This window comes from Scophthalmus maximus, chromosome 14 (assembly GCF_022379125.1).
Source record: "Scophthalmus maximus strain ysfricsl-2021 chromosome 14, ASM2237912v1, whole genome shotgun sequence".
NCBI classification, from domain to species: domain Eukaryota; kingdom Metazoa; phylum Chordata; class Actinopteri; order Pleuronectiformes; family Scophthalmidae; genus Scophthalmus; species Scophthalmus maximus.
This window is the reverse complement of record NC_061528.1, coordinates 13,509,784-13,524,179: the sequence shown is the minus strand read 5'-3', so window position 1 is coordinate 13,524,179 and position 14,396 is coordinate 13,509,784. Positions and strand designations below refer to the sequence as shown.

At 42.1% G+C, this 14,396-nt stretch overlaps 1 protein-coding gene across 1 annotated transcript in view; it reads left to right on the top strand.

Annotated features, from left to right (window-relative positions):
* The window catches only part of map2 (microtubule-associated protein 2), a 70,608-nt gene that overhangs the window by 8,224 nt on the left and 47,988 nt on the right, over positions 1-14,396 (top strand). The window contains exon 2 of the mRNA XM_035603960.2: positions 13,148-13,203. The gene's annotated coding sequence lies outside the window, so the exon portion shown is untranslated. The remainder of the gene's footprint in view (positions 1-13,147; positions 13,204-14,396) is intronic.

The window sequence follows — 14,396 nt, the reverse complement described above, 5'->3', positions numbered from 1 at the left end:
TACAGTCAGTGTACACGATGCGTAACATGGACTGAACGCTGATTCACCCTTTGGAGACAGCTGACGTCTGATTTTTGTTTTGTTTTTGCTTGCTTGCTTTTCCCTGCTTCACACCACGAGTGTCAGCAGACGTTTTGTGAAGTGTGTGTGTGTGTTATCTGTGGATTTGAACTCGTCGGAGATCCCTGGGAATTCGGGCTGTAAAAGCTTACAAGTTAGACATGAATTATTCCCTCATTGTTTTGAAGTCTTTCACTTCATCTTTTCCAGCAGATTGCTTTAGGGAAGCAAGTCGTCCCTGTTTCAGTGATGTGATAACTCCCCATGCCTACACGCGCGCGGACCCACTCCGAAAAAAAGGGACGCACATTGACACACTCACGCATACATACAGTAAGTACAAATACACAAAATATCCCTTGGTAGCCAATTAGTATAGATGACTACATCATGTGTTAAATGAAAGCTGGTAGTTCCTAAACCCTCTTGAACCCCGTGTGTCATTGGGTGTGTTGTGGCCGACTTTTCTCTTCTTGACAGGCCAGTCCCATCAACTATCGTCATGAAAGTGACGACTCAGAGCAGGATTCACACGGCCCCACGCGACAGAGCGTTATTCTGAGACGTCTACTGTCGCAGCTGCACCGTCAAGGATTATGTGTGTGCGCTTCCTTCTTTAAAACAACCTGCGGGTTGACTCCACACAAGGTGGGGAAGCAGCTCCCTTCTTTCGGGCTTTAATCTGTGACCATCTGTTCAGGCCGAACCCTGTTTTAATCACACCTCACACAACATACTGCACCTGAAGTGCCTGTTCACTCCTCTAAAGTAGAAGGCCAATTATATAAAACATCGGTGCATTTTAAAGCATACATAGTGTTATTGGTCCTTATTGGTTATTAATCGGCAACTATTTTGATCAGTTTGATTTATCGGTTCAAGTTGTTTTTATGACAAAAAAAGTAAAAGTTCTCTTATTTCAGCTTCCTAAATGTTAATATTTTCTGGTTTCTTTGCTCCTCTATGACAGTAATCAAAATATATTGGTACATTGTGGAAAAAAAACAAAACATCATCTTGGGATTTGGGAAACACAATCTTAATTTTTCACAATTTTGATGACATTTTATGGACCAAACAACTAATTGATTAACCGAGAAAAAAATCAACAGATTAATCGAATATGAAAATAAGCGTTAGTTGCAGCCCTACACCTTTTTGATGGGGATTTTTAAAAACGTAAACATGTTTTTAAAAAATGACTTAGAATGAACAAATTCTAAATGTTACTAATTTCAAGAATCAACTCCTCCATACAAATCATATAATGAACTGGATATGCCTGACTCGTTTAGCCTTCAGTGACATGGAGAACTTCTATATTTGTCAGTGACACAGAAGTGGAGGTGCTGCTGTAAATATAATAATCCCACTATTTTGTAAGAGAAGTACCACCTTCAAAAACATATGGAAGGTGATCACAGAGCATGTGCACCCTGACAGTAAACTGTGGCTGGTGTTTTTGCATTTTAACAGAAAGGGCTGCGAGAGGAGGTCGCTGGTGTACATACAATTGTTTGTATTTTATATTCAGAAATGCAGTGTAAGAAACTCAAGAATCTATGGCGAAAAGGGTGTGTATACTGTAAACCAGGTGTTCGATTCATTTGGATGAGAGCCTCTAAATGTATGCAAATGTCATTTTGCTCACATTTAATAAATTCAAGCATTAGAAAGGAGTGCAATAATAATTGGATATCGCTTCATCTGCCTCTTGCCTAAAATCTAAATATGTATGGGACAAGTTCACAACCCCTGGAAGGCAGAATAATTGGATGACAGTTAAACAAGGCAGGTTCAGGTAACGGAGGACCGTACAAAAATGTTAGAGTACTTACTCATGTAAAACCAAGCCATCCATTGTCTGCGTCTGACTTTCAACCTTCCGTCACTTGCCTTAACACAATAACTCATAAGAGCCATGATTAGCTTCAGGGAGAGCATACGCGACAGCAGGCACAGAGAGCAGCACAAACAATACAAGGGTTATTAGATTACCGGGATTAAGGGCTAGTTCACGTGTGATTAAATGTGAGTGGGAACCTTCCTACTGGGGAAAATTACGGGATTACATCGGAGGGAAAAAGGACGGGATTACTTTACTGCCAGATCACACACATACACACACACACACACGCACATGCACATGCACATGCACACACACACACGCACACATTCGCGCACACACACACACACACACACACACACACACACACACCGACAAGGGCCCTATTGTAGGAAGGAGGTGTCTTGAGATAATTTGGTGACTGGGAGAAGATTAGGAAGATGCTAGAATTTCAATTGTGGTGGGTGCAAGAGATTAAATCTACATAGTCCTGTCTTGTTGTTTAATCCAGTGGGAGGCAGAAAATCATATGTGGCAGATGAGCACTTAACCAAACGACCCGCCAGAGACAAGAGCGGAATCGAGCAGACTAAGACTGACAGTGGTCCACCTTAACAAGTCATTTCATGTCATGTTCAGCCTTGAGGACTAAGCTGCCCCGTGTTCTGACACGGTTTACTTTGTTGCACTGTCAAGAAGATGCACCTATTATTGAAGACAAAATAATGCACAGGAAATTATTCTTTATTACAACAAAAAATGTAATTGTGAAGATATGAGAGCCCACTGGTATGCATCATACAGTTCTCTGAATTTGTTTAAAAAAAAGAAGAAGCTTTGTTTGATGGATAACCGATATTTACCCACTTCTGGCAGGATTTACCTCAGTCTAGTTTCTTTCCCTAAATACACTCCTTCACTGTGATAACACCAGACTCGCTCTGTCTGAAAACCAACCCGATTATTAACAGTAGTCAGACCAACACCATGAGGCTCACAATAGCTGCTAATATCATTTAAAGATCATTGTTGCTTTCCCCCAGTTGAAGACTTAAGTCCAACCGCCCACTGTCGGCACGCACGCACGCACGCACGCACGCACGCACGCACGCACGCACACACACACACAAGCACACACACACGCACACACACAGAGTAAAGCTGGCTGCTCATTCGGCGGCTTCAGTCCATGTGCCTGTCGTCTCCCCAGGCATGCCTTGCTTTTGATTTGCTCGTTGCAGTGTTCTGCCATGTTTGCGGCACATGGGTCTGTGTCTCTCTTGTGTTCAGCAGCAGGGGCTGGAGGGATGAGAGAACGGATGAAGGAATCCTGGAGAAGGTTGGCACCCTGCCAGCTTGTTCCTTATATACATACTGTAGTCACTGCTTCCAGGGGACACGCTCACAAAGCTGGATGAGCATGATCACTCTCCTCGTTATTCTCCCCCTTCCCTCCCTTTGTTTGCTTCTCTGCATGTATATCTCATACATGCCAAGTTAGCTCATCCGTTGCATCAAGTGCCCCTTTCGCTTCCATGGCAACCTGAAGCTGTCATTTGAAGGATAACATTAATAATTATTGCTCGCTGTGGGGTGTGTCTTACATAAACGGAGATAATTCAATTGGAAAAGACGTGACGTCTGACAAGCTCACAAACATGTACAGATTCGGTTTTATTTGAGTGAAGACAGGGAAGGTTAAGTTGAATTGGCAAAACAAAGTCAGTTTCTGAGGACTCTATGGTCTCAATCACTAGCTTTAATTCTTATCACTACAGAATGATGTTCATTTTGTAAATTGGGTCTCATTTAGAGTAAAAGGGAAGATAAAGCACCGTATACATAGGAGGGTGGATACAGCGTGATGACAGCTGGTCCATCCAATCGGTGCATGGTTGCAGGTGTAGGTAGGCTCTCAGTCAGCCCCCCCCCCCCAAATTCTTCTTCCAGTTTAAACCCAAACATGGCGCTCGTCAAGATGCAAAACTCAAGGCTTCATAACGGCAGTTAACAAACCAAATGGTGACATCACGTTGGATTGCCACTTCATCTTTACTCCATTTTATCTTTCTCTTAAGTGTTCACTGTCCATATCCACGTAGAAAAAAAGCATGAAAATGTGTGTAGAAGAAATATTCAATATTCTTACATCGTTCTGTGATTCTGCATATTTTTTTTCTTTTCCACATGAAAAAGGCAACAGGAAAACCTTTCTTAATGACGCCCTCCTTATGTAGCAATGATGAATGTGGTGAGGGTAGAGGAAAACGAAAACCAAGGTTAAGTTATTGTAATCATTGGATTGTGTGTGTGCTTATTGTGTCATATTTCATGTTAAGGGTTGAAGTGCTGCACCATACCACTTTTATCACTGCTTATTGATTACTTTAAGTTTCATAGAATTTGGTCTACGGGCCTCTAAGGCTCTGAGTGTTAGTTTTTTTGCCTCGTTAAACCAGAAAGAAAAGATGTGTCCACTCTCAATGTGAAGTGAAGAAGAAGTGACCGAAGAAGTGAAGAATGCGTAAATTGTTGAATGTTACTGGTTAAAACAGCTAGAGCCCTCATTATGAAAGGGTGTGTAGACCTCTGCAATTTGTTTAGGAGTTAATAAATCTTTTTCTCTCTGGATTTTAATTTTTTGGGAGGTCACGTGAACAGAAAAATTCTGAATGTTGCCCTTCTATTTCAAGAACCTGCAATTATGTAAGAGGGGTGTGTAGACTTTGTTGTTACACCGTGCTTACGCTGCGAGCTAGCTATAGATAAAGTGTATAGATAATGTTTGTGGTTGACCCCCATGAATATTATGTTTACTTTACTGCCAGATCACACACACACACGCACACGCACGCACACGCACACATTCGCGCACACACATTCGCGCACACACACACACACATCTGTGTTTATCAGTTCACCAAAATAACCAATATACAATTCACCATGAGTCCTTTGTTCACTTTTCCCCCGCAAATTGAATCCATTTGGCTTTATGGGCTGCCATTTTTTTGTGGAGAAAAAAAAAAAATATAGTTCGCCCCATCTAATATGAACCTTCACTTAGGCAGAATGAGCTATTGCTGTTATCTGTTGCCATGGAGACTGACTGAGTTGGGGTGTTGCTGTGGAAACTGAGCGGCTCCTCATTACCACCCACAGCAGCCCTCCCCACTCCCTCGAGCCAACCAGCAGTAAACCCCTTCTTAATGTGTTCTCATGATGCATCAGTCGTGAATACAATAGATGTGATGCGTGATTTTATTTGAAACCTGAAAGACGCAAAGAGACAACATTCCTGCCCAATTGTGCAATGAACTGCTTTGACAATATTGCTTCATGTAACCTTGTGGCTGAATGGGAATTGAAACGGGGAGGAGGATGATTCATTGGTCAACATGTCTGAATGCATTGTTCCCTCCATCCCAAATGTCACAAAGCGCGACAGCAGCAGCCTGGAAGCTGTGCATTTAGACATAATTTGGTCAAATGAACAGTGCTATTCACATACTGTACATATGTGCCAAGTATGTTTTTATCAATATGTTTCCGGGGTGTCCATCCGTCCCTCTTCTCGAGAACACGATGTCTCAGGTTCCCCATGAGGGAATTTCTTCTGATTTAAATATTCACTTGGACTTAAAGGGGCAGCAAGCCCCTGACAAGCCTCTGACTCCCGACGTAGACTGGCAGAGCGAATTGATTGAACTCCCAGAATTCGTCTGCGTCCCAGACTAGCCAGAATAGCCAACAAAGGCAATTTAGGGTTAAGTGTCTTGCCCAAGGCCACTTGCTGATCGGGGGAATTGGGGATCAAGCCGCCGACCTCCCGGTGTGTGGATGACCTCTCCATCTCCTGAGCCACAGCCGCCCGTTACATAATACTTTCTTTGTCATTCAACTTTTGCTTGGGCCTTCAATCCTGATCAACCGTGGTGAAGATCTAGGCTCTTGTTGTCTACAATGGCAGTGATAACTGCATCCACCTACACTCGAACACCAGCGAGGGATCACAACCATAAGCCGTCCGTATGTGGCTGCTCGTGAGTCTCCGAGCATACAGCGTGTGTGCATGCACGGTGGGTCTGTGTGAGCTGACGAACCAGGGAGTGTTCATCCGCTTGCTGGTAGTACAACTGAGTGCTGCCCCGCCGTTTATATTGCAGCCCACACAGACCGATAAAGAATCTGTGAAAACGCTCGTAAAGAGCACCGCCATCTGAAATCGTACAACGTCTGATGCCGATAGGGCGATCTTTGTTTGATGATCCATATGGTGACTTCTTTTTCACTGCGACTTGAGCAACGCAGCTGAAGCACAGAGAGTAATACAATGGGGCAAAATGAATGAGCTACAGAGACAATGTAATTCTCGCGGAGGTCACCTTCGTGTGAAACCTTTGTTTTGCGTTAACTCTTTTTCCTCTTCGGCTTTTAAACACAGCAAAGAAATGAAATGCATTGTCTAGGAAAACTGGCAACTACCAGTTTCCAGAGGTTCACTGTCTTTGCCTTCTTTCTCAATTCATTTTATTCTCCCTCTGTTTTCATTTGCAGTGGGACATTAGGGGTTCTTCTGGTCTCGTCTTCAGCCGGATGTTTGAAACGTGCGCATTCAGTGTTTCAGGCCAGAGTAGGACCTGTGTTCTTTTGAAAGGTGCTTTGTGTTTCCGTCTCATGAACCTGTAATGCCTGCTGCTGATGGCGTTTTTGTCTAGATTATTTCCTGTTATTGGAGTCCAGTGCTGTGACTTGGTGTAAAACAAGCTACACGAGCGCTCTCAGTGTACTATTCATCTGGGCGGCTGTAGAGGTAAAGAGGGTCGTCCACTAACAGGACGGTTTGGAGGTACAATCCTAGCTTTCCCCAGTCTGCATGCCAAAGTGTCCCTGGGCAGGACACTTCACCCTGATGGCTGCGCTGGCACTGTGTGAATGTGACTGAGAAAGTGTGGCAAATGGCAGCGCTTGTATGAATGCGTGTGAATGGTTGAATGTGACATGTCCTGCGAAGCGCTTTGAGTGATCGATAAGACTAGGAAAGTGCCACATCAATACAGTCCATTTACCAATCAGAAATGACGGTTATCAATTAAAAATGTCTTTGGAATAGCAGACAAAAATGTTAAAACGGGGGCAGCAGATGCTAAATTTAGGGTTTAACTGTAACAGGGAGGTTAATTAGAGATGATACTGGCTCAGAGGGGTTTGATATAAATATTAAACAACTGTCTGGGAAATGAGACCCACATATGGCAGCTTTATAATAATAACCCTCCTTTACTGCATTTCCAATCTGATTCTTGGGATAATCTGATGACTGGGACCTTTTTTCCACTATCTGTTAATCTCAGGTATTTCTGCACCTGGACTATACGTAACATGTAAGCACATTTGCCCAAATTGTTCCAGTAAACGTATCGGCTCCTTACAACCTCTCAAACAGCAAAGGTAATGTCCTGGCAATTTAAACTCTGCCCCTAATATTGTTTAAACCTCCTTCTAGTCTATAATGTAAGTGTTGAAACTCAAACCTCATACAGCGGCAGCAAGTCAAAAAAACATACTAGAAACAAGGTTATGTGATATTAATATCCATTAGTTTGAATTGGTGACATTTTGAAGGTCAGCTGTGATGTTTAACAGTCGTTTTTTTTAATGTGGGCCGTGTGCGTGATCCAGTGGAAGAAAGCAGCAATCTTCCAAACCCCACCCAGCGGTGGAGCGACTGATGTGGGTTCAGCAAAAGACCACATCAGCCTGAGAGGAACCAGCCAGCTGGCTGCTCTGACCAACATCCCAGCAGTCCCATAGAAACACACACGCACACACTGCAGATCAGAGGCAAAAGGATCACAACAAGGGGTAAATATGGCTGCAATTCTGGGAATATCTGTGAATGAAAAATAGCGCTTTTGTTTAAACGTAATGGCGTTGCCACACCACAATGAAGATCAAATATACAATTGTACAACTTTTTTTAAAGTTATCATTTTTAAAAGTCATAAAAAAGTTATTGAGTCTAGCATCTGGAGAAATGCCTTCTGTGTTGTCAATTAAACTCAACTCAAAATCATTTACTCTGTAAAGTAAACCTGCTTTACACATATTGAAATATTGAATTGAAGGTCCTGGTTGTTTTTAAATTTGTCCAGCTGCTGACAATTTTTTTTCTATTTTCATTATCAGTTTAACCAATGATGTCTTTTGACAGATCAATTAATTGATTTGTTTGTAAAATATGAACCAGAGAAAGCCCTGCCATTATTTTGTTGACTGACCAAATAATTGTCTGAAAAAAAGAGTTGCTGATTCACTGTCAAATCAATCAATGAACTCCACATTATATCAATCAATGGTACTCTAGTAAAACACACTGCATACATCATGTCACTCCGACGTAATCAATAGTTTGTAGTAACTATTAGTTAATATTCGCTTCTTTCTATTCAGCAACACTATGTAAGTTTTGCTCGGCAACAGCGGCCTCTGTTGCCAAGTGCTTCTTAGCCACTGAACTGCTCTTGAAATTTAAGCTACTGACTATAACTCAGTTACGCACTTCTTTGAGGCGCTCATACCGGCTCATCAGAAGAGCTACACAGTGCAAGAGGGTGTGCAGTAAAAGAGGCGCTATTTTCCATATTACAAGTCAGGTTACCACAAAATAATTTAGAGGATGGAATTTTAAAGTAAAGTAGTTGAATTGGTCCTATAATTCATATATTGTTGGGCCAGTGCAGTATCATTTGTGCCATCTTTTCATTTGGGCCTTGCTTTGCTTCTGCTGATACTCATGTAAACAAGATGGATGACACATAGAAGCACTGTTTCTACAGGATAGTACAGGGTAAATCCCCCTTTGCCATCTGAATGGTTCATTCACGGAGCAAAAATATGCTGCCGGTGCCCTTGAAAATCCATCCATTCATCATTCCTCTGCACGTTGATGTCATCTGACGATAGTTGATCATTTTGTTTTAGAATCTCATTTTGGGGATTTTGCAGATGCAAACATAAACTGGATCAAGTTTTCACATCTTTGTAGTCTAAATCGAATCTCATCATAAATTCCACGTTTCCTTTTCAGTGAATGAACCTGTCCAATGTAAGAGATTATTTTTTTAAGTGATCATTGTGGGCAGACGTATGTGTAACTTGAAACTGAATTCAAATTATTCATATTTGAATTTGTGTATTTTTAGCTCGAATAAGTGCACTCATCGGAGTTAAAATAAACAAATTCAAATCATATGAATGATGAATGATATATGAATATCATTCATCATTCATATAATTCAGTGTCAGTGCAATTATTAATGATGATCATATATCTCTGCATATAGATACAATGTGCTGTGTCCTGCTGGTTGAAAAAAACAAACTGTCATCAAACTAATAACACAAACTCAAACCTGATATTTGGCAGTTACTTCTTCACTGTTTCACTGAATGATTTCAGTCCCCAACTCTTAATTCCCCTTGTCACAGAGTGTGTGTCTCTCTGGGCTTCGGCATGACGGTGAAATACGGTTATTTCGCAGCTCAGAGATCTCTGAAAGGGCAGATTCAGTGGAATAAGTGAACAGCGACAACTGCATTTGATTTAAGTTATTTACATTTGGTTATAATGTAGCGTACTCCAATAGAGTGCAGTGATCAAAAGCCATGTTCTTGGGATTACTTGTGTCTTCATCAATCATACAAACACAAGCTATGTCCCAATACAGGGGCTGTCTTCTTTGGCCGTGCAGACCTCAACGGTCGTACCGAAGTTTCGCAGTTTTATCAAGATATTTTACTGTACATGTCGTGGTGGCTGTTTGCCAGCTGGACAGCAGGACAGTGACCCTAAACAAAGTAAATCTACTACAGACTTCAATAAATACACCAACGATTATTGTTATTTGTGTATTATTAGCTCAAGTAAATTGTGTTTGTCTAGGCTTTAAGATCACATTTTATGAGAATATTCAACGCAGAACACAAGGTCATTCCAAAGGCATCACATTTTTCCTGCCACTGTATCTAGTCAAAGCTTTAGTTAACTGGCTGTGTGGAATCCAGTTTCTATCCTGAACGCTGTTCGATCAGATGAAGATCAGTTCTCTCAATAAGAGCAGGGCAGAAGGAAGCCGAGCAGGACAGCCCGCTGAGGAGGTGTCAAGTTCATTCAGCAGGAGGCAACTATAGAGTAGCGTTGTAAATAACGAGGGGGGATCGCCACCCACGTACTAACTTGTAGTTGTATGGATGTGTGCCGTAAGCGTTTTTGTCCCAAGAAGAGCAAGGGCTGTCCGACTTTCACAATACCAACAGTCCTACAACGGCTACACGTTGAATGACCAACTAAACCAAGTCTCTCTCCAAGTGACCGATTTGAAGACCTTGTGAAGGATGACGGAGATTCAGACCGACACTCTGTGACGATGGCGCCAAGCCGCACTAACTGTTTTGTTTCTGGATGGGTGTCTTTTGATCAGATGCAGAGCGTCATTAGTTTGATGAAACTGCAAAGCCAGCACGGACACTGACTGACTGACTGACTGACTGATTAACTCACTTGTTGCCTGTGCGTTGAGAAGTTTGCATTGCAAATACGATGCCATTCCATGTTTTCCTCTTACTTATGACAATTGAACAAATTGGCAATGTCGACAGTTCACTACCAAACAAAGCCAGCTAGTTGTGTAGTGTTCAGATCAAAAAATAGTATTGTGTTGAAAAATACGCACACCAGGAGACTGCATGTGTGGGCATGTTGCCACAGGTACTAGTGAGAAGACGAGTAGTTCGAAGACTCATCCCATTGAAAGACACTGCACAACAATTATTTGAAACAAATGAAACAATGAGGACTTTTGTTATCGCTGATCTCATCTTATTGTTGCAGTGCAGCCACTAGGAAGGTGTGCGTGCCTGAGTGTTTTGAGAAAAGGTTGTTTGAGTATGTGGACTTGTCAAGCTCATGACAAGGTACGCTGGGCTCAGTAAAAGTCATGGAAATATTGGCAATGTAGTTTGGACCAAGGGTATAGCTAATACGACTTGACAATGATCTGTTCAGAAAATGGTGAAAACCACCCGTGGACTGGAGGAATAGACTCAGGCGCAGAGACAAGATGACAACATGATTTGGGTGCTTCAGATACAAAGGCAAAGACGCTCTTCCTTACCAATCTTTCGCTAAGCTTGATGTCATTTATGAATCCTTCTAGACGTACTCTGGGCTGTCCTCGGGAGGCGCTGGAGTACAACTTCCCAGGATTTGTTCTGAAAGTTGTTCAGCCATCCTTTCATACGCCAAGAACATGAACACTGATCTTGTTCTACGTCTCGCACATTCAGAAGCTTTAGACTTGAATTATGCCGCCTTCCTTCCTGTTATGTTGTACTCATCAACACGAGTATCATGGCACAGCAGATGTCTGGAGAGGATCCACTGTCAGTATGGGTACAGCATCTCCACCGATTGCAGGTTGTGACATCCTCCCGCATTTGTTGTGCATTGAACTTTGATTTGGTGTGGAGTTTCACCTATGATGGCATGGAACAAAGTTCCTATTAAATGAAATTCCATGCCACTGTCACTGCCATGGCAGTAATGAGAGAGTACTGAATGTTCATTTTGTCCATGGTCACAAGCTTTGTGTCATCAATCGGAGACTTTGATCGGAAGCGTTCAAGATGAGGTGAATGTCTTCACTGCTCACACGAAGGTGATGAGTTTACTGAGAGGACTTATAGGGCCTGAAATGGTATCTTCGCATTTTTGGGGCAAATACTCAAAGGGGTGGAGATTTAAAATGGACAAGACAAAAATCTATAGATATTTAAAGATACATACATTACATTACATACATTACCCACATGTATTGACCCGCATTCACCAGCGGAGCAGCTGCTCCATACATTTAAAGTAAAATCATACACGTCAACTCTCATATAAATCCACAAGACTTGCGTTTTAGTAAGTCAGTGCTTCACAAAACATTAAATTCAATACAGTTCTATTTTATAGTGCCAGATTGTTACTTGGGTTATCTCAAAGCACTTTACCCATTACAGTAAGGTCGCGACCTCACAATATTAGAGAACCCCAACAGTTAGTGTCTTCAGTCATCTAAAACTTTCACAACATTTACGAATAGTTCTAAAATTGTAGCGTGTTTCAAGTGGGCCTCCCGACACCGCTGTCACCTGACTTTCCAATAACACTGCGCTGCAGTGGATTAGTTTAGAAAGTTCAGTCGACTTTGCTAACATTCTGCACTGGTGATGAGCGTGTCAGAGCAGCACACAGAAGTTGAGGGGCGACAGCTGTTATCAGCGGCACAGCGGTTTCAAAAAGAGTCTGACAATACGAGATTCGACTCGAGGGCCTCTCAACTGATGATTCACCTCAAAAGGTGTTAAGAGTTTTATAATCGGACTCCATGTCTCATCCAAGAGCGTAGGGATCAATTAATAACTGTCAGGATTCTGCCTCACTCTGCTGACCCTGTTGCTATAGGATCCAGGAAATCCAGGGATTTGATGATTTCTATTGACTACTGCCGGTTTAGTGTGAATCACGTTATCATGAACTCATTTTCCTCTTGCTGAGAATACAGTGTTTACATGTTTCAGTATGTTCAGACTGTTGGACTAAAGCCAGTTAGTCTGTGTCAGCTGTTGTGTGTGATTGTTTATCATATATATAAATATATAAATATATATATATATATAGAGAGAGAGAGAGAGAGAGAGAGAGAGAGAGAGAGAGAGAGAGAGAGAGAGAGAGAGAGAGAGAGAGAGAGGTCTGAGTCTTTGTGGCTGCTGTCAAATGAACGCTGTGGATTTGGCATCAAATAAGACACACACACACACACACACACACACACACACACTTGCTGTTGCTTTATCCCTTCCCTTAGATTCACAATTGATTGGAAACCCGTATCAGTCACACTCTCCCTCCTCAGCCACTTCTTTGTACTTCATCACCTCGACCCCTTCCTTTTCCATCTGTCCGCAAGATGTACCGAAGGTGTGTGTGTGTTTGTGTTTGTGTGTTAACTGCCGTACCACCTGCCACTGTACTCCTAAAGTACTGGCACCCAAAATCTAATCTCTCTCTCTCTCTCTCTCTCTTCCTTTCTCTCTCTCTCTCTCTCTCTCTCTCTTTCTTTCTCTGTCTTTCTCTGTCTTTCTCTTTCTCTCATTACTGTTTCCCCCCTTCATCCTCTCTCACCATTCCAGGTCTCGGATGTTATGCTTTCTTCTGAGCCACAGAAGGCAACACTCCATCTAGTCAGGTGAGTTATCTCAGTCTCGTCTTGTCTCTCTCTCTCAGTTTTCTCTGCTCACACACACACACGCACACACACCCATCTCTCTCTCTTCACTGCATTTGCCTTTGGGTACTGCTGCAAAGATGCTGCGTCACTGTCATTGTTGCAATTTTACCGTGGAATAAAAGTAGCAGAAAATATACTTTAGTGTGTATGTGTATGTGTGTGTGTGTGTGTGTGTGTGTGTGTGTGTGTGTGTGTGTGTGTGAGAGAGAGAGAAAGTGAATTCAATTATATTTTGTATATTTTATCAAAAAATTCAAGCTTTGAATAACCTGGCTTCATTGATGCGATGCATAATGTGATGCATTTGTTTAGTAATATATGTTGAGTGTACGTGTGTAAAATCAATGCTATGTTAGTACTTGTGTGTGTGTGTGTGTGTGTGTGTGTGTGTGTGTGCATGTTTGTGGGGACATGTCTAGACACCCCGAGACAGTCATTCTGTTTCATGGTTCAGGTGCAGAGAAGAAGGGCACATTGTTCCCACCAACAGAGACACTCTCGCTTCCCTCTGTTTATCCAATTTAATTTCTGGTGTCAGGTCTTGTCACTTTGCTGCCAACTGGAAGTGACAAATCAAAAGGGTGACCTAGAAAAATGTGTCCCCTTCCAGAGAGAGACGGGCTCGCCAACCTCAGGTATTTTGCCCTGTCATCCCTCTGAGCAAAAGCGGCACAAAACTGGCTGTTTGAAACGGACGGATACAGTGTTCACCCAAACCTACGCTCTCCGTTTCTTTGAAAGTCTTTACCAACACGTCCACATCTAACAACCATTTCATTTCACCAGAATCATTTGAGTCAGCTGAATATACCTCTTCATGGGTGCTAGTTGCTTTTGATTTCAAAAGTGCCAATAGGTAATTTGTTTTTCTGTTAAAAATATAATTCTTTTGATATATGAAAGTCAAAATAATTAAATAGCGGTCTTTTAAACTAAAACAAAAAACTCTTTGTGTGTTATATAATAATACTGCATCGAATGGTTCGCCATAATGCGAAAGGGCTGCTGGCAAAGCCCAAACGACAAATTTATGAAACTTTCAACCCTTGATGTTGCTTTGGTTTGCTGAAGCACATGGGTGAGTGGACGTGGCATGTCTTCAAGTGCCCCCTATATAAATCCATTAGCCTCTGCTTCCGGGTCATAAACTC